We start from the raw sequence: 22,004 nt of genomic DNA on the forward strand, positions 1-22,004 counted from the left end.
CCTAGCTCCAGGAGTATAAAAATGGTGTTCACTTGTGCAAATTATTTAACCTCTCTATGTCTCCATAGCCTCTTCTGTAAAGTAGAAAAACAGTAGTCACCTTACAGAATTAATGAGGTTTAATAAGAATGAATATCAGGTTCTTATCAGAGACGTCTGTAGAGAGCAATGGTTATTAATGCAGTCTCTGGCCCAAGAATGGCTAAGTTTTAAACTTGACCCTGACACTATCTGTGAAATTTTCTTCACTTCTTTTAGCCTCAGTTTTCTCTTTAGAAATACAGAGATGGTAAATAATAGTAGCAATGTTGTGTGGATAACATTAGTTAATTCATGTGATTTAGAAAAGTGCCTAATGCATGACAAATGCTCAAAAATATTAGTTGTTATTAGATTTCCTTAAAATGTTACTTGGAAAGCACCCACGGCTGTGGCAATAGGGTTTGCTTTCCATTGTTTGCTTAGTTTGCTCCCATAACAAATAGAAGGAGAAACATTCTCCTTCTTTTTCTCTTCCTGTCAGTGTGCCTCTTGTCTAAACCCATTTTCTCTGCTCTCAGAAGAAACGAGGTAGACTTGCTTTGGTGGTGGTGGTAAGGGGAGGGGTGCACGTTAGGCTTGCATCCTGACTCATCCTGACCCATCTGTCTAGCAATATCTCCAAAATGCAGTGTGCATTGCCATGAAAGCTGGGAAACCAGACATTTGCAGGCACATGCATTTCCCTGGGTGGTGTTACGAAGGACTGCATTTAAGAGGTCTTAGATTTCATCTTTATTCATGGGATCAACAAGTATGGCCTCCAATGCCAGGGTGCAGTTGTCTGTGGCTCTCAGCACTTGACAAAGGTGATTTTATTGGATGATGAATCTTACTGAATGTTACAACTAACAACGCTATTGTGTGTAAGTAGATGGGGTTTGAGGTACAGCCAGGTGTACCAATCCTGAGAAAAGACAATGCTGCTTTGCATTATCAGTTTAATAAAGCATGTGCTGTCAGTAATATTTATTTCTTTTAAAAATACATATGGTTGCTGATACCGTTTTTTGAATTGTGGCATATTGAGTCCTTGAACTCACAGATTCAGTTATATCAACATGAGCATCTTGCACAAATGTTAGCCTTGCCCACTTACCACCCTAGTGGAAAAGGCTACTGAAAAAGCAGGTCTGGTTGCCTGAAACGTCTGCCTGTCTATTTGTAAGGAGGAATTGAAGTGGGTTGAATAAGTAGAGAGACAGGTGGGTGGAAAGTGATATGAAACTAGGTTTAGCTAGAAAGCAATTTCCTAAAGAACTTTTACTCTCACTGGTGTTCATCGTCCATAAAACTTGACCTTATTTCCAGAGCAAAAGAATTAATGATCATGTGAAACGGGTGCTGTCAATTTTTCCTAAGTTTCTCAGCAGCAAAACTTCTTCATTCAACTCTAACTGCCATTTTGTCAAGGTAAGACAACTTTCTATGTATCTAATTTACTGCGTGTTATTCATGCTAAGAATGCAGTACAGGACTCTGTATATTAACTGAACAATCAGATGGTAAAAGAATCACTTTGGCCATTTGCTGTGTGAAGTTCAGGAACATTTTTTGATAAAATAAGTAATTCCATATGCATGTGAATTGTTAGCATTTGATTCCTGTTTCTCTTGTAATGTCCTTGGTCTTTCGTCTTTTGAATCAATTAGGTCAGTCTCAAGGGGATTAAAAAAAGAAAAAGAAAGAAAGAAAAACAGACCATAGTTTAAGCCAGAACATTCTAACACTGTCCACTCAACATATGGTGTTTATAGATCTTGAAAACAGAATGAGGAGGAATGCTTCAGATTAGAAGGACTCCCTACATCAGGGATGGTTTTAATTTGTTCATGTTTTAAGTTTTTGGTCCTGGAGTAGTTCTTATTACAGTCAATAAAATGCTTAGTGAAATGAGGGTAAAATATCATAATTATGTTCCTTGAATAAGATTTGTATGTCCCCTGTGGCATGCAAATATGCCACTTTGTACTCTTTTTGTTTTTGTTTTTGTTTTTTTAAAGAAAATATTAGAAGAAGGTCAGATTTGCTAAGGATAGAGGACTTACCTGATAATTCTGCACCTCTTCTAAGACACCATGTGAGAAGTTGCTGCATGGAGGTAGAGCTACCTTAAAAATCTTTACCCTGAGCCAGGGCAGTGCGGCTGGCCTTTGACTCCACAGGAAAGTCCGCCCTCTATCCAAACCTTCTTGGTCCAGACAGCCCAGCACAGATGGCATGAGTGTTTCTGCCAAGCCAGCCGGCAAGAACAGGCAGGCAGACATCTGCAGGTGAAGGCCAGGAGGGAATCACGGCTGGAAGGTCACTGAAAGTCGATGCACAGAAAGGCTGTTTCCCCGGCAGCAGAAATTACCCTGTAAGACCTCTGCAGGTCCACATAGGCAGTAGGCCAAGAGCGACGGACGCCGCGTACTTACGCAGTCCTTAGAAGGGGATCCTGCACCTGGTGTCGATTAAAATCCAAAACACCTGAGTCACATCTGACTCTAAGATTATAACAAGCTTCCACCTAAGGTTCTGAACACCATACTGCCCTAGGAATGGGTCTGTTAGCACATTAAAATCACATGGAAAGTGTTTTAAAAACCCAAAGCCCAAGCTATACTTCAGAACTATTAAGTCATCAACTCCGGGGATGGATAACAGCATTATCTACCTCTAAACGGTTCCTTCAGAGGACAAGACTCAAAAAACAGAAAGGAACACTCCTCAAAGCACAAAGCTAGGGTGTTTTCTGATATGCTGTATTAAGGGAAGCAGAGGCCGAGCTCTGGACTCCCAAAATTAAAACTTGAGCCAATGGCTATAGAGATGTCATTTTTTCTTAAGAAATTGTATGTTAAGGAATGGAGAACTTTAGTTTCCTCATATGTAAAATAAGATAATTGGATAAATTGATCTCCAAGGTTCTCCCATTTCTATTTCTATAATCAAATGCTGGTGTAAAATTTCACACAGACCATTCTTTTCCTTTCTTGCAAAAATGTTAATTGATTTTTCTGATGATTAAAAAATGAGAATATCAGAATTTTATGTTTTAAAGCACCTCCCCCAACCATCATTCTCAGCAAACTAACAGGAAAAGGAAACCAAACACCACATGTTCTCGCTCATAAGTGGGTGTAGAACAATGAGAACACATGAACACAGGGAGAGGAACATCACACACTGGGGTCTGTCAGCGGGGAGGGGGCCTAGGAGAGGCGGAGCATTAGGACAAATACCTAACGTAGACAACAGGTTGATGGGTGCAGCAAACCACCATGGCACGTGTATACTTATGTAACAAACCTGTACGTTCTGCACATATATCCAAGAACTTAAAGGAAATAATTTAAGAAGTCAAAAAATAAAAAAATAAAGTGCCTTCCCCACATTTCCAAATATCACATAATAGTAAATGAAACATTTTAAAAAGTTAAAAAGTGATAGCCTTGTTTTCACCACTTCTGTTCAAAATTGTATGCAAGGTCCTAACCAGTGCAACAAGAGAAGAAAAAAAAATTAAAGAATACAGTTAAAGAGAAAAAAATAAAACTCCTTATATTCACAAATGACATGATTGTCTACATTTAAAAAATCCAAAAATATACAAAAAAGACAACTATATTTAATAACTGAGTTTTGCAAGGTCTTGGGATATAAGAACAATATACAAATATCAATTATATTTTTGTATAAAAGCAAGGAAAAAATCACAAATTTTTTAAAGTGTAATTTAAAATTACATCAAAAACACCAACTACTTACATGTAAATTTAACAAAATCTGCACAAGATTTGTATGTTAAAACTACAAAATATTGATGAGAAAAATTAAAAATATTTGATGTTCATGGATTACAAGGCTCAAAGTTGTCAAAATGTAAATTGTCCCCAAATTGATCTATAGATTCAATCCTATTTCAATATCCAAGCAGGCTTTTGTAAAACTGAAAGGCAGATCCTAACATTTATATGAAAAAGCAAAAGACATAGACTAACCAAAACAATTTTGGAAAAACAACAACAAAGTTGACTGATTCATACTACAGGATTTAAAGACTTACTATAAAGCTATAGAAATCAGGGCAGTATGGTATGAGGCTTTCAGAACTAGATGAGGGCAGGAGGATATGGATTGAAGGAGGCACCTGAGCCATACCACACATGGCCCATACAGTGGGAAGGGACCCCATCCATGCACTGGTCCCATTTTTGTAAATAAAATTTTATTAAAATACAAATTATTTTTTCCTGTAAGTATGACTTATGCAATAATCATTACATACTTACACTACAAAAATGTTTTATGGCTTATCTGAAAATCAGATTTAACTGGGTGTCCTGTATTTTATCTGGCAAACCTATGCAGAACCTCAAAAACTAAAATATTTACTATTTGGATCTTTTATAGAAAAAGTTTGCCAACTCCTGATTGGAAAGGAAGAAAACTGTCTCTAAAAATTATATTATCAATATTTCCAATCATTTTAAATTGTGCTGTTATTAAAAGAAGTCATAAAATAAAGCATAAATATATTTGTCTTCTTTCGGCTATAAAGATTGAAGTATTACACATACAATTTTAATAATCTGGCTAAATATTTTCACCAGTTTTAAAACTTTCAACTAACCATTCTGAATGTGAGGACATACTATAATCTAGGGCAGCAGATCATAAACCTTCACATCAGATCAACCTAGGATGCTTTTTTAAAGAAAAGTACATATTCTTAGACCTCCACTCAGAAATTCGGATTTTTAAGTGCCTGAAATAAAAACTACGAATCTGTATTTTTTTTTAAAGTTCTTTGAGATGATCCCGATGTAAAGACCAGAGAGCTGGTGAGTTCTAGCAGTAGTCTGAAAACTTTAACCCGCATTGGAATAAGCTGGAAGTCTTGTTTAAACAGACTGCTGAGCCCCCAACTCGAGATGTTCTGATTTAGTAAGTATACAGTGGGGCACAAGAGTGTCTAACAATTTTCCATGTGATGCTGGTACTGCTGGTCTAGGGACCTCATTTTGAGAAAGAATGTGCTGCAGAATTTTATGTACCTAATTTGCAACTCTCTTAAATTCAAATCTACATTATTAACAAAAATTCAATATTATATAATATAATGGAATTTTATTCCTACAAAATGGACTGTATTGTTTATTTCATTTACAAATGTTAAGTTTTTATATTTGTTCTTCAAACTGTTTTGCTATAATCTAGAATACCTCTAATTTCATCAAAAATAAGTCATAAGAATGTAATGCCTATAAGTCTTAAGCAGACAAGTCTTAAATGTGGAATTGGAAGATTATTGTAAAAATTAAGCTATTTACTAATAAACAAGCTTAGTAAAGTTTCAGGATACAAAATCTATATGTAAAATTCAACTGTGGCTGGGCACGGTGGCTCACACCTGTAATCCCAGCACCCTGTGAGGCCAAGGTGGGCAGATCATCTGAGGTCAGGAGTTCAAGAACAGGCTGACCAACATGGTGAAACCTCATCTCTACCAAAAATACAAAAATTGGCCAGGCATAATGGCTCATGCCTGTAGTCCCAGCTACTTGGGAGGCTGAGGAAGGATAATTGCTTAACCCAGGAGACAGAGGTTGCAGTGAGCTGAGATTGCACCACTGCACCCCAGCCTGGGTGACACAGAAAAATGCCATCAAACAAACAAACAAACAAAAAAACCAGCCAATTATATTTCTCTAAAGTAAAAATGAACAAACCAAAAATGAAACTAGGAAAACAATTATATTTTTTAAATAGCAAAAGTAATAAAATGCTTGACAATAAATTTAACCAAAGAAATGTAAGACTTACACACTGAAAACTATAAACATTGTTGAAAGATATTAAAGAAGAGTTAACGAAGTTGAAAGACATCCCATGTTCATGGATTGTAATGCTTAACATTATTAAGATGTTAGTACTCTACAAAATGATCTACAGATTCAACATGATTCCTATTAAAATCTTAGTTTACTGTTTCGGAGAAATTTGCAAGCTAATCTTAAACTCATATAGAAAAATATTTCTCATATACTAGAGAAAAAGAATAACCAAAAAGTCTTGAAAGGGAAGAACAATGTTAGAGGATTCACATTTTCTAATTTTGGAACTTACTTGAAAGCTAGAATAATCAAAACAGTGTGATACTAGCAATAGACTAGACATATATAACAATAGAATTGAATTATGAGTGCTGAAATAAACCCTCACATTTTTAGTCAATTTACTTTTGACAAGGGTGACAAAACAAATTATCTTTTCAACAAATGGTTCTGGGATTACTGGACATTCACACACAAAAAGAAGAAAGTTAGAACTATCTGTCATACCATATACCAAAATTAACTCAAAATGGATCAAATAACTAAATTAAGAGATTAAAATTATTTTAAAATTATAATTTTTATTAAAGATTATTTACAATGTATACTTTTTAATAAAAATATTACAAAACTTGGGTTTAAATCTCCATAATTTCGAATCAGAAAACTGCTTCTTAAATAGGGCACAGGCTGGGTGCGGTGGCTTATACCTGTAATCCCAGCTCTTTGGGAGGCCAAGGTGGGTGGATCACAAGGTCAGGAGATCAAGACTGTCCTAGCTAACACGGGGAAACTCTGTCTTTACTAAAAATACAAAAAATCAGCCAGGCGTGGTAGCACATGTCTGTAGTCCCAGCTGCTCAGAAGACTGAGGCAGGAGAATTGCTTGAACCCAGGAGGTAGAGGTTGCAGTGAGCTGAGCTCACGCCACTGCACTCCAGCCTGGGTGACAGAGAGAGACTCCATCAAAACAACAACAACAACAACAAAGTCAAAATGGCACCCAAAGCACAAACAACAAAAGAAAAATTTGATAAACTGGGAATAATCAAAATTAAAAACTTTTGTGCTCCAAAGGACACTACAAAAAGTGAAAAGGCAACCTATAGGAGAAAATTTTTGTAAGTCAAATACTTGATAAGGGACTAATGTCTAGAATATATAAATGACTATTAAAACTCAGTAGTAAAAAGACAAATAGCCCAGTTGAAAATGGGCAAAAGATCTCAATAGATAGTTCTCTAAAGAAGATATACAGCTGTTTCTTAAGCACATGAAAAGGTGCTCAAGGTACTTGGGAGGTTGAGGCAGAAGAATCACTTGAGGCCAGGGGTTTTAGACCAGCCTGAGCAACATAGCAATATCACGTTTCTAAAAATAAATAAATAAGTATTTTAAAATCTAAAAAACAACAACAAAAAAAGATGTTCCAAGTCATTAGTCAACAAGAAAACACAAATCAAAACAACAATGAGATACTGCTTCATAGCTACTTGGTTGGCTATAATAAAAACACACATATACATACATAAACACACACACACACACAAAGAGAGAAAATAACAAATGTTGACGGGAATATGGAGAAATTGAAGCCTTCATGCATCACTGGTAGAAATGTAAAATGCTGCAGCCATTTTGGAAAACAATATGCCATTTTCTTAAAAACTTAAACATGGAGTTACCATATGAACCACCAATTCAACTCTTAGGTATGTACCTAAGAGAAAAGACAATGCATGCCCACAGAAAAACATGTACACACATATTCGTAGTAGCATTATTTATAATAGCAAAAAGGTAGAAATAGCCCAAATTTCCATCAACCAATGAATGGATAAATCAAATGTGGTATACTCATACAACAGACTATTACTCAGCAACAAAAAGTAAATGAAGTACTGATACTTCCTACAATATAGATGACCCTTGAAAATGTTATGCTAAGTTAAAGCATCCAGACTCAAAACATTACATATGGAATAATTCCACAAATATAAAATGACCAGAATTGATGCATCTATAGAGACAGAAAGTCAATTAGTGATTGCATAGAGTTGGTGGGTTATGGGAAGATTGGAGGGTGACTACTGAGGGATACGGGATTTCTTTTTAGGGCAATTAAAATGTTCTAAAATTGATTGTGATGGATTCACAACTCTGGCTACACTGAAACAGTTTTGACTGTATATTTTAAAAGTGTGAATTGTAGCCCAGGCAACATAGTGAGACCCTGTCTCTACAAAAATATTAAAAATTCACTAGGCATGGTGGTGTTACGGGGTCTTTGGGGTGTTGCTTTTCTGGCCAGAAACCTCTCTGGCTGGTGGCACCTTTGCCTAAGTTCTTGTCCTGTGTCCAAGAAGAATGGGATATGCAGACAAGTGGAAGGTGAGCAAGATGAAGAGGAGTTTTATTGAGTGTTACAACAGCTCAGAGGAGACCCAGAGTGGGTAGCTCCTCTCTGTAAGTAGGTTGTCTCATCAGGTGTTCAGCTCTCAGAAGAGACAAGGCCCTGGAGAGGGTAGTTGCAGGCCATCAGTGGCACAAATCTATAGTGTGCTTGCCTACTCCCAGTTCCCAAGAGAACAGGGGTGCCTGAGTTTCAGTCATGGCTTGGGCATCTGCAGCTGCACCTGGGGAGTTCCTGCTCTGCCAGCTTGGAAGGGGCAGGGCTCCCACTTGTCCCCAGCTCCCACTGGCTCCATGGAGCATGGCACCCAGCCATGCTCCCTTGTTTCCTGGGACAGGGGCTCCAAGCCTTCACTAGGTCTGGGCTGGCATCCAGGGCAGAAGCAATGTTGCCGCGAGCTCCTCCTGTGGCCCCAGCACTCAGCAGTAGCCCAGCACATAACCCGGACTGGCCCCATCATGGTGGTCTCCAGGATGGCGAGCTGTCCACCTCCTTCCTGTGCCTTCCCTGCAGCTGTTGGTGTGATGGCAGTGGCTGCATCAGATGGCCGACTGCTGCCATCAGTGGCACACATCTGTAGTCCCAGCTACTTGGGAGGGTGAGGGAAGAGCATCCCTTGAGCCCAGGAGTTTGAGGCTGCAGTGAGCTGTGATTATGACACTGCACTCCAATCTGGGTGAGAGAGTGAGACTCCATCTCACAGAAAAAGGATAATTTGTGTAGTATATGAATTATATATCGAAAAATGTGTTGTTCTGTTTTTTAAAAAAGCCACTTATGTTAAGAACATTGTTCTGTAGTAAAATAGGCATTTTCAATTGCAACAAAAGCAAAAATTGACAATTGGGTCTAATTAAACTAAAGAACTCTACATAACAAAGGAAACGATCAACAGAGTGAACAGACAACCTACAGAATGGGAGAAAAATTTTGCAATCTATCCATCTGACAAAGGTCTAATAGCCACATCTATAAGGAACTTAAACAAATTTACAAGAAAAAAATCAAACATCCCCATTAAAAAGTGGGCAAAGGACACGAACAGACACTTCCCAAAAGAAGACATACATGTGGCCAACAATCATATGAAATAAAGCTTAACATCACTGATCATTAGAGAAATGCAAATCAAAACCACAATGAGATACCATCTCACATCAGTCAGAATGGCTATTATTAAAAAATCAAAAAATAACAGATGCCGGTGAGGTTTCAGAGTAAAAGGAATGCTTATACTCTCTTGGTGGGAGTATAAATTTGTCCAACCATTGTAAGACAGTGTGACAATTCCTCAAAGACCTAAACCAGAATTACATTTGACTCAGCAATTCCATTACTGGATATATATACAAAGGAATATAATTTTTTCTATTATAAAGAAACATGCAGCTGGGCATAGTGGCTCATGCCTGTAATCCCAGCAATTTGGGTAGCCGAGGCGTGTGTATCACCTGAGGTCGAGAGCCTAAGACCAGCCTGGCCAACATGGTGAAACCCCATCTCCACTAAAAATACAAAAATTAGCTGGGTGTGGTGGTACACCCCTGTAATGCCAGCTACTCAGGAGGCTGAGGCATGAGAATTGCTTGAACCCAGGAAGCAGAGGTTGCAGTGAACCATGATTGCACCACTGCACTTCAGCCTGGGCAACAGAGTGAGACACTATCTCAAAAAAAAAAACAAAAAAAAAAAACAGACGCATGCATATGTTCATTGCAGCACTATTCACAATAACAAAGACAGAGAATCAACCTAAATGTCCACCAATGATAGACTGGATAAAGAAAATATGGTACATACACACCATGGGATACTATGCAGCCATTAAAAAAAACAAGATTATGTCCTTTGCAGGGACATAAATAGACTTGGAGGTCATTATTCTTAGCAAACTTATACAGGAACAGAAAACCAAATACCTCATGCATTAGTACATTCTCGCAATGCTGTAAGGAATTAACTGAGACTCGGTAATTTATGAAGAAAAGAGGTTTAATCGACTCATAGTTTTGCAGGCTGTACAGGAAGCATGGCCAGGGAGGCCTCAGGAAACTTACAATCATGGTGGAAAGTGAAGGGGAAGCAGGCACATCTTCACATGGCAGAGCAAGAGAGGGAGAAAGCAAAGGAAAAAGTGCCATACACTTTTAAACAACCATCTCATGCAAACTTACTCACTATCATGAGAATAGCAAAGAGGACGTCTGCTCCCATGACCCAATCACTTCCCACCAAGGCCTTCCTCCAACAGTGAGGATTACAATTTGACATGAGATTTGGGTGGAGACACAGAGCCAGACTAAATCACCACATTGTCTCACTTATAAGTGGGAGCTAAATGATGAGAAGATATTGAACGTGCAGAGGAACAACACACACTGGGGCCTATCAGAGAGTGGAGTGGGGGAAGAGGAAGAGGATCAGGAAAAGTAACTAATGGGTACTAGGTTTAATACCTGGGTAATGGAAATAACTTGTACAACAAACTCCCAGGACATAAGCTTACCTGTATAACAAAACTGCACATGTACCCTAAACTTAAAATAAAAGTTAAAAATTTATATATATATATTTTTTTGATGTTCAGTCCTAGTTCTCTTTGAAAATACGTTGTTGAATTTATGTTGAGTTTAGCGTTTGTTTCTTAGTTAATTTGGAGTCTTTATAGTAAAACTACAGTACCACATATTTTCACTGTTTGTGCAAATAAGCAGCCTTTGCTTCAAATGGATGTTTCTATTAACACTATGCTAATTATTGAAAATAAACATGTGCAAGTATGAGCTTCTGCTGACTGCCTCTCAACCTATCTTTTCCTCCTGCTGGTTCATGCTGAGGGGCTTCGGCTTACTGAAGCTTGCCAGGGACCCAGTTTGAACATTCCCTTATCTAATAGTAATCTACAGAGTCTATCTGATCACTGAAATTTACACAACTCTTTTCATCATCCTGGTAAAGAACAGTCATACATAATACATGTAATACTATAAAACAAATAAGGAAAGTTTCATTCAAAATAAAAAGCTTAGCTCATGAAATACTGCATTTTTAAGATAATTATTTTTTTCTTTGATGAATACAAGCAGGATCCCAGAATCCCAAATCAAATCCCCAAACCAGAATTATAGACAAAGGTGAGCATGTGTCTGCATTTCAACTAACAAAATTGACAATGTTTGGGGTGTGGTAAGTGCTTGTTTCCTCTTCCTACTTTCTTTTTAAGCCTTCAAAGTACTGATCCTCTTTCTGTTCAATAATTTCTACTTCACACCATTTTTAGGGCATCACAGATTCTTCAGTTCTTATTTTGACATATTGTATCAGAGCCATTCTAATGCCAGGAAGATTAAGCATCATGACTGACTGGGAGACTGTTCTGACAGACACAGAATAATCCTTGGGAGCTTCTACCAAGTAGAGTATGGATATTTGTTTGTATTAGGAAAATATTTAAGTCAATATATGGAAAGCAGTGTGCAAAACCAAATATGATATTTTCCCTTCAATGATTAGGTGATCTACAATAAACATAAAAGAATTTAGCAAGATAAGAGGCATGAAACAATCTTATAAAGTATTATACAAAGATTATTTAGAACTGGTAGTAATAACAGTAATAATTTCTGAGAACATAACCATTATTATTCATTTGCAAAGCTGCATGGATTTAGTAAATATTTAAAATGCTTTATCTATGAAGTTCTAAGGATATGAAATTAGAAATCAAATCAGATTTACTAAGATTTGGAACCAGGGCATATTGCCATATTCTTAGGAGAGAAAATATATTGCATTTTCAACATGATTTAGTGGTAAAAAGATTCCATTATTACTGAGCCTATTGAGGCCTAGAAGATCATCAATAAACAGTGATAAGTAGGCTCACTTGCAAGGAAAAAATGCCTAGCCTCTGCAAATGAGATTTCCTAATGCAATACTGGGCCAAATTTGACTTTATTTCATTCAGTGACTCACAGCCTCTGAAAAAGGGGTTCTTGTGACTTCTGCAGTTTAACGACTGCAAAGATTGAGCAAAGTTTGTTTCTTTAAGTAAATACTTCAAAATGGATGCCTTGTGAGAATAAATACCTTTTGTCTCTAATACTTGTTTTATGGGAAAAAAAAAGATGTCCTAATTTTTAAAAAAAGTCAATTCTTTGGAGGAAAGGAAATCATTAATGGTAAGAAATAAGGACCCCTCAGTTTCACCTGACTCCTTTCACCCCCCACCTCATAAATTTTAGGTATGGATGATAGAGAATATTTTAACAAAACACCAAAGAGACTTCCTATTTCATATGAAGGCAGGTTAAGTAATACATACCTTGAGCCCTAAAGAGCTAATTTCAAAACTTTGCACATCTGTCTAGTTTCTGGTAAAGAAAGGCTAATTACCTGGCCTGAAACTTGTTCTTGTTTCCATTATTTTAGCCAATTCACTTATATTTGTTATATGAGTAATAAAGTACTTGTAATTCTTCTGAGTTTTTTCCCCAAATCTCTCCATTATGACTTAATTTTTATAGTAAATGGTTTAATTTTTAGGCTAAAGATCTTGAAAATGGATGATTCACTACAGATCTGCTAAAAGACCTCCTCAAAATATAAAACTTTCTATTATTTCTTCAATACAATAATACTGCACTTTATAGAATCAAAGAGTCCATAAACTGCAAGAAACACAAATGTTGTATGCCTTTCTAGAAAAAGAGAAGACTAATGCCAATTAAACCATGGTTCATGCCTCTTTATACTGAACATTTTTATTTTCTATTTAATGACAGAGTTATTTGAGACTTATTTGGACATAAATATTTATCACCCAAGTCCTATGTAGAAAGGAAAATAGAAGCAAAATCAATTTATTACGACATTAGTAAATCTTGGCATGTGACAGAAAATCCTTTAGAACACATCTCAGTACCAGGCATAACATGGATTCTACTTTGGGGCATCTTTCTTTCTAAGATCTCATAAAGCATGTGGTTATTGCCTTATAAGAAAATAAGAAGTTGTGGTTATTTCCACAGAGATGAGCATTTGCTTCACTACATCATATTGATGCTTCATTGCTCTGCTTCTGTGCTTTTCTGTTACATAAATTTCTATTTCAATGCCAAATCATAGTGTAATATTTTAAGAACATTTTGCATGGCATTTAAACTCAACATATATAGCTGACTCAGTTGAATTAACAACAATAAGACCAGCAATGACCAGGTTCACACATAAGCAAGTAATGACTACTATGTCAGATTGGCTCCTAATCATCAATTGAAGGATGCATGCTGATTTTAAATGTGTTAAAATGGGAAGAAATGTGAATCTTAGGGTCATTTAAATCCAGTAACGATCTTTATATCTGTGTCATGGTGGCTGTCATCATAAATTTTATAATGAAATAGACATGGATGCTGATATAGTCATTTAATGCTGTGTGATGCCGAGCAAATTATTTAACCTCTCTAATCCTTAGATCTCTTAAAAATGAATACTATAGTAATACCTACTGCATAGAATTAGTATAAGGATTAAACAACATAGTTTCTGCATAAGCTGTTCATTAGTTAGATATTATGATTTTTATTAGAAACATTACCTTTTTGAATCTTCATAACCATCTGTGCTATGGATAGGGAGACAACATTATCCCCATTTTGCAGCTGGGAAGAACAAGAATCAGAGATTGTGATCTACCCAAGATCACAAACGCAGCAAGTGACCTGGGGGGAACATCAGAGGTCTTTCCATACTCCCCTTGGGTTGAAGCTGGTAAATATAGATGAAGTTCCTATTCCCATTTTTAAAATGTTGAATTAGCTCGAATAAATATAAAAATGATCTTAGCATTGTGGATATTTTCAGTTCTAAGCATCCAACTTCTCTTTATGCAAGTAACTGTAACTCTTCCCAACTTTCAATCCATATGCTTTGCATTGGGCCTTAATTCCTCGTTTAGGGGATAGAACAAAAGGCCTAGGTTTAGCCAATCAGGACTTTGAATTCTTCTGGCTGCAGTTTGATCCAAGAATAGACACTTAATTCAAGCCAAGTCAGTCAGAATAAATCAGAACTAATCTCAGGACTTTTACTTGACTAACCAGAAAGAGATATTTAAACAGAAAGGACATTTCCCTCTTCTGTTTGGCTTTAACTTGAGGAGGTGTGAGGCTGGAGCAGCTGCTGCCATATTGTGACCACATGGATTCTGAAAATGAAGCCAAAACATGGAAGAAAGTATGGCCAAGCTGGGCAACAGATAAAGACCAGCTACTAAATCCAATATGTGAGCTTCTGAATCCAACCACACTTGAATTTAGCCCTAGTTTTTACTTCTCAGTTATGTCAGTCAATAAATTCCCTTTCTCTGAACAAATAACAGACTCCTGAGCAAAGGGCTCTAGGTTGGGCAATATAAGCTGACAACAGATACGTGTTTGACAGGCACTGTGATGTCCATGTCCAGTACATAATTCTTTATCTTTTTCCTAAAACAGCCAAATTGGACAAATAGTCGTGATTGAACACCACCCATCTGCAGTGCACACAAGTCCAACAACAGCAAAAATATGTTTACTGTGTCAGTGTCTGTGCCACTTGCCAACCATGTTTCTGTATTAATTTATACTAACCAATGCTGCAGGAAGAGTTAGTTTTGTTCATATTTAAATATTTTGCGCCCTAAATGACATGCACATGGAATTGTTTATTTCACTATAGTTAAGTCCACTCTGATTGGTGTCATCATGCATTTGAAAATAGTTGACCCTATGCAATTAAATTTGTTGCCTCTTAACACTCTACAATCTGACTAGTCAGAAAGCCAATGAAATTAATGCAACTAGCTAATTAAAAAATCTATTCAGACATGCTAAAGAATAAAATCTAGGCTCATCAAGACACCACTAATACTGATGTTCAAATATAAAATCAGAAAAAGGGCAAAATGGGAAGTAAACATTTCCTTCACTAGATAGGTAGTACATTTTCTTTACTAAATGTGAAATATTTATTGAGGAGGTTAGTGTATCTAAGATTGTTCCAGGAGGTATTAACAACGGCTGAAACATTTATATGCACATAGAGAAATCTATATGTTTCCACATTTTAGTGTTTCCCTCTTATTTCCACTGTTACAGAGAAATTACTGTACTATTTTGATTTTTATGTTTCTTTAACATGCTGACTTAAGTTGTTGCTTTAACAAAATATTTTTAAACTATCTATTCCTACTACTAATCCACATGTGTTGCAAAAATGTTTGTATACAGAATGGGGTTCCAAAGAGAAACAGATTGTGAGTTAACACCACACACATAGAGTTTTGTTATATTTCACATATAATTATATATAGTATAGATAATAAATCTGCATAGGCACATGTGTTCAATAAGTATGAATATTATCATACATATACACTTCTATTTCTAAAGTTATTTCTTTTTTTTTTTCCAGGAGAAATAACTTTATTTGGACTGAAAGCTGGAGAACAAGAATAAGACATGAGACAGCATATTGGGCTAAGGAGGAGATGTGAGTTTCCAAAACAGCAGTCAAAGCTCATCGACCGAATGGACTCTACTTCCCAGCAAACTTGCAGTTAGTGCAACCAGCAAAAGGCCTGCTGAGGAATGTATTTACCACAAATTCCCCAAATATGACAACAGTACAAAAAAGATAGAGGCTTTTTGTCACAGTTAAATTTCCACAAACCTCCCCAATCACAAGTATTATAAGAGGAAGTAAAAAATCACATTTTACAGATCTCAAACTTGTCTTCAACATTTAGTTCATCATCTTAAAAAAAAAACTCCCCTGCTAAACTCATTAGCTATAGCATTTATCCAAGCAGCAAGAAGATGGCCATGCCATGGCAATCCTCTTCTCATTTTCCCTAGTCACTCAGGGCTGAAGAGCAGGGTAAGGCTCAGGTGGGGGTAGGGGTGGGGAGCACAAGGGCTACTTTTCCCCAGTACAACATGGCATCTGAAGCTTGATGGGAGAGCAGAACTGGTGAGAGTTTAGGGAAGGGTCCAGGGCCTGTATTCAATCAGAGTCACTGCTGGAAGAGGAGATGGAAGGGAAGGAATAATGCTTGCCATGCTTGTGGTGCTTGTAGTGCTTATGCATCTTTTTAGGAGCTTTCTTCATTTTCTTCTGAATCTTCTTGTCCACTATCACTCCTGGTCTAACCATGTCAGGAGCCAAGGGATTCATAGGAGGCATTCCAGGGGCAGGAGGTGAGTGTGGAAGAGGGTGGGGAACCAAGGGTTGGCATTCTGGATACTGTGGCTGTGGCACAGGATGAGGGGACCCACCTGGGGGAAAAGCTAGATTACCTGTGGAGCTCCTCAGGGAGGAGGAAAGGGGCCTGGGGGAAAGGGTGGATTGATAGGTGGTGAGTGGGTAGGATTGGACCTCCAGTGTACCCAATGTTGGGAGAATATGGATTTGGCCCTGGCTGCCTGGCGTTGGGATTCCACATGTTTAAGTGTGTCCTCCAGCCCCATCACCTTTCCACCACCACCTGGGCTTGGTGCATTCTGGTTATTTCTTTCTCCTTTCCCTTACAGGACAAGAATCCAGAGAGAAAAATTCTCCCTCAATTTACCACATCAAAAAATGATGCACACATATGTGTTCTTGAAACAGTAATTGCTACTGCCTGCCTTCTCTCAATACAGCAGATGAAATGTTAAATTAAAGAAGCTTTTGTTACTGGCGAAGGGTCTTGACTATGAGTGGTCCAGGTTCTTGCTGTTTTGAACAAAGAATTGGACAAAATGCACAAACAAATCAATGAAAGAATAAAGCAACAAAAGCACAGATTTATTGCAACGGAAGTACACTCCACAGAGTGGGAACGGGCTTGAGCAAGCAACTCAAGAGCACTGGTTACAGAATTTTCTGGGATCCAAATACCCTTTAGAAGTTTCTCATTGGTTATTTGGTTTACACCCTATGCAAATGAGGTAGCGACCTACAACCAGTCTGATTGGTCATGGAAGGTGACCAATCAGAGGCTCAGTGAAGTTACAAAGTTAACACACTATGCAAATGTCTGATTGGTTGCAGGAGGGGACCAATTAGAGGCTGAAGTAAACTTACAAAGTTATACCCTTATGCAAATGAAGACTAGGCCTGTGACCAGTCTGTCTGGTTATTGTATAGGAACAATCAGGAACAATCAGAGGTACTTTCCATTTCTCATCTGTGATGCAGAAAGGAGTGGGACAAAGGAAGTAGCCTCTGTTCTTTTGTTACTTGGGTGTGGAAAGTTGGGGTTTTCCTTTTGATTCATTTCTAGGAAGTCACTGTGAATTGGCCTTAGGTTCCCTACCTCCAGGCCCTATTCTCCTGCCTCACTTGACAGTTCACCATTGATTGAAATAAGAAGGGAAAGAATTGGTCAGCTAATGTTTCTCAGCCCCCACGAAACTTCTCCTTTTCATTCCCTTTCTGTCCTTGCTATGTTATCTATGTGAGATGTATTGGGCTATCGGTTATCTATAAACATTTAACTTCGAGCAAAAAGTGCTCGCTATGGAGTGGCAGAGTGCTAACAGCGATTCGATTGATATTTTACTGAATGAGTTTTTCAAACATTTCAAACCCCAAGCAATAATAAGAAGCACATTTCCCATAACTCAGTACATATAAATATTTATATTTATATATATGTATAACTAAAACAAAGTTTCAGCCAATGTTAACCATTATTACATGCAATGCATGCTGCTAATCTATTTCTTGATTTTATTTTATTATTATTATTATTATTTGAGACAGAGTTGCTCTGTCACCCAGACTAGAGTGCAGTGGTGCTATCTTGGCCTACTGTAAACTCTGCCTCCCAGATTAAAGCAATTCTCTTGCTTCAGCCTCCCGAGTAGCCTGGACTACAGGTGTGCAGCACCATGCCTGTCTAAGTTTCTGAATTTTTAGTAGAGACAGGGTTTCACCATGTTGAGCAGGGTGGTCTTGAACTCCTGAACTCGGGTGATCTGCTCACCTCGACCTCCCAAAGTGCTGGGATTACAGGCGTGAGCCACTGTAGCCAACCTATTTTATTTTTTCAAATGCTAATTAGGAACCACTACTTTGATAGTCATGATCTTTTATTAGGTCATGATCTACTGGTTTGAAAAGCACTGTTCTCTAGGGAAGAACACAGCTTAAACTAGAAAGAGCTTGAGTCTTTATATAGGCATAAGTCTGACTTCCCCATTAACTAGCCATGTGAGTCCTGAAAAATTAGTTTTATTCATGCTCAGTTTCCTCATCTATAGAATGAAGAAAATTTTCCTACTTTTCTACTTTGTAGGATGAGAATCAATGAGATGATGTGAAAATCCAAGCCCATTTACTGACACATAGCAGACTGAAAATAAATATTGGTTCCTGGACCGTCTCTCAAAAAGAATGAGATCATGTCCTTTGTAGGGACATGGATGGAGTTGGACGCAGGAACAGTAAACCAAATACTGCATGTTCTCACTTTTAAGTGGGAGCTAGATGATGAAAACACATTGACACATAGAAGGTAACAATATACACTTGGGCCTATCAGAAGGTGGAGGGTGGGAGGAGGAAGAGGATCAGGAAAAATAACTAATGGGCATTAGGCTTAATACCTGGGTGACAAAATAATCTGTACAACAAACCCCCATGATACAAATTTACCTAAGCAGCAAACAAGCACTTGTACCCTTGAACTTAAAATGAAAGTTAAAATATAAATAAACATCAAGACGCCTGACAAGGAACAAGTTCTATGTAGAAACACTGCCTTTCAAACCCTTTTAAAACCCTGTCTCTGTCTCCTTTCTTCTTAGTCTTTCTCACAAACCCAGAGGCAAAGCAGTTGTTTTTAATAGGGCCTCCCACTTTAAAGAGTGAGAAACTACTTATGGAATCTCTTGTATCTTAAACTTTTCCACTAATTTCTATGCAGAGCTGGATAATTAATCATTCTTTAGAATATCAGGATCAGAAATTTAGTATAAATTTCAAAATCCTTGGATTGACCCTTACCCATTGTGATCTGACCCTGCTCTTTTTCTCCAACATTATATCAAAACATTTCCCCACCTTCCACCCCAACCTTCTAAAGCCCTCCACACCCCACCTCGTCAATCCTATTAGTCACTGCCTTGTCATGCTCCATCATGCTTTTGTGCTTTGCAAATGTTGTTTTCTTTGTGCTGGCCTCACCACCTCCTCCCAGCATTCCATTCTGCCACTTAGTGCCTATGTAATCTTGGGTAACTTACTAATTATTTTTAAACACACTTTCCTCTTCTACAACTTGAGAATAATATTGTGTCTGGAATTGGTTCCTTCCGATGGGTTCTTGGTCTCTCTGACTTCAAGAATGAAGCCGTGGGCCCTTGCTGTGAGTGTTACAGTTAAAGATGGTATGTCTGGAGTTTGTTGCTTCAGATGTTCAGATGTGTCCAGAATTTCTTCCTTCTGGTGTGTTCGTGGTCTTGTTGACTTTAGGAGTGAAGCCGCAGACCTTCGCAGTGAGTGTTACAGCTCTTAAAGGTGGTGTGTCTGGAGTTATTCATTCCTCCCGGTGGGTTTGTGGTCTTGCTGACTTCAGGAGTGAAGCCACAGACCTTTGCAGTGAGTGTTACAGCTCTTAAAGGTGGCACATCTGGAGTTGTTTGTTGTCTCACTGACTTCGGGAGTGAAGCTAAGACCTTTGTGGTGAGTGTTACAGCTCATAAAGGTAGTGCAGACCCAAAGAGTGAGCAGCAGCAAGATTTATTGCGAAGAGCGAAAGAACAAAGCATCCACAGCGAAGAAGGGGACCCAAGCGGGTTGCCACTGCTGGCTCGGGTGACCAGCCTTTATTCCCTTATTCGGCCCTGCCCACATCCTGCAGATTGGTCCATTTTACAGAGCACTGGTTGGTCCATTTTACAGAGTGCTGTTTGGTCCGTTTTTACAGAGTGCTGATTGGTGCATTTACAAACCTTTAGCTAGACAGAAAAGTTCTCCAAGTCCCCACCTGACCCAGAAGCCCAGCCAGCTTCACCTCTCAATCCCCCCTCTAAACACGACACCCCAACTGCTGTTGGGAATTGGGCAATGACCACTCTAGCTACTTCCTGCTGGATAGAGGTGAAGAAGGGGCCCTGCAGTTGTAGTGTCCTCCACAGGGGAACTCTTTAGGCCAGTGATAGGGCCAGCGGGTCAGTTCAGGGGTCCTCGGTAGAAGTTGTTAGTTGAACTCATTTGGGGTTCCATCTGTAAGACCATCTGTAGCTTGATGGCCTCGATTCTAGAGGAAACCAATTTAACAAGGAGGTTAAAAATACAGGGCCCAAAGGTGAGTAATAGCAAGATGGATGCCATGGGACCGAGAAAGGAGAGAAGCCATGTTGCCCAACTCCAGAGGTTGGTATAGGAGTTTGAAAGGCGTTGTCTGATTTCCGAAGCTTTTTCCTGTAAACCCCGGGTGGCATCTTGTACTATCCCTGACTGGTTAGTGTAAAAACAACACTCCTCCCTAAGAAGGTGCGGAGTCCTCCTTTCTTATCAGTGAGGAGGTCTAGGCCTCGGCAATGTTGGAGAGTCACTGCTGCCAAAGAGTCTATTTGGGATTGTAGAGTAAGGATCGATTCTGTTATTTCTTGCAAACTGTCTGAGACATCATTTGAGAGTGTGTGGTAGTAGGATAATGAAGTAGATAAACCTGCTATTCCGGTTTCTGTAGCAGTAGCCATTCCTAACCCTATAAGTAGGGGTATTAGTTGTATGGCCCAGCGCTGATAGACTTGAGCTTTGAGGGGCACAGACAGGGTCTGATTTCCATAAGATTAAAAGTTAGGATAATACATGTTACACTGTTAACTTTTTAAGCAAACTTTACTTTTGTTGAAAACCTTGTAAGTTTGGGATTTCAATTATTCTTTGCTATTAATAAGACCTCGTTCAGTCCATATTAACTTAGAATTGGTATAGATGGCTCCTACCTGAAGGTACTTTAAGGTTTGGCTGAGTGCAAACAACTCGCACGTTTGAGCAGACCAATTATTAGGCAATTTTCCTAACTCTGCTTCTACAAGAGTTTCCTTATCACTTACTGAGTACCCATTGTGTCTTTTTCCCTTAATCACCTGGGAGGAACCGTCTATCGTCCTGTGAAGGGAGTTCATCTTAGATCTGGTCAGAGGTTTGTATGGTAATTAATTAAGATTTAGATACCCTGTTAGGAAACCTGGTGGGCTAAAGATTTTTGATAGGAAGGCTATGGGTTGACAGTGGTCTCAGTGCTTTCAGGCTATGCATTTATTTACACTGATAACAAGGTGGTATCTGAGTCTTATAGGGTTACAGAGAAGACCTTCAATTACCAATTATGGGTTTTAAATTTACCCTGGCTTTTAAAGGAATAGGGTACACTGATTTTTCTTTACAACTTCTCTCTCTTTGACTTCTTCTTTGTCTCTCTTTTTCTGACTCCCTCTTTGTCCCTTCCTCTCTCTCTTTGATTTTCTGTGTGTGTCTCTCTCTCTCTCTGACTCCCTCTTTGTCTCTGTCTCTTCCTCTCTCTGTCACTTTGACTTTGTCTCTTTCTTTCTTTCTCTCTGACTCCCTCTTTGTCTCTCTCTTCCTCTGTTTCTCTCTCTAACTTTCTGTCTCTTTCTCTTTCCTTTCTGCTGGTCTTTCCCTGACTCTGCCAGCTACTTATGCTGCTGTTCTCCCCTTCTCCTTCCCCT

Source organism: Macaca fascicularis, chromosome 8, assembly GCF_037993035.2.
Source record: "Macaca fascicularis isolate 582-1 chromosome 8, T2T-MFA8v1.1".
Lineage (NCBI taxonomy): Eukaryota > Metazoa > Chordata > Mammalia > Primates > Cercopithecidae > Macaca > Macaca fascicularis.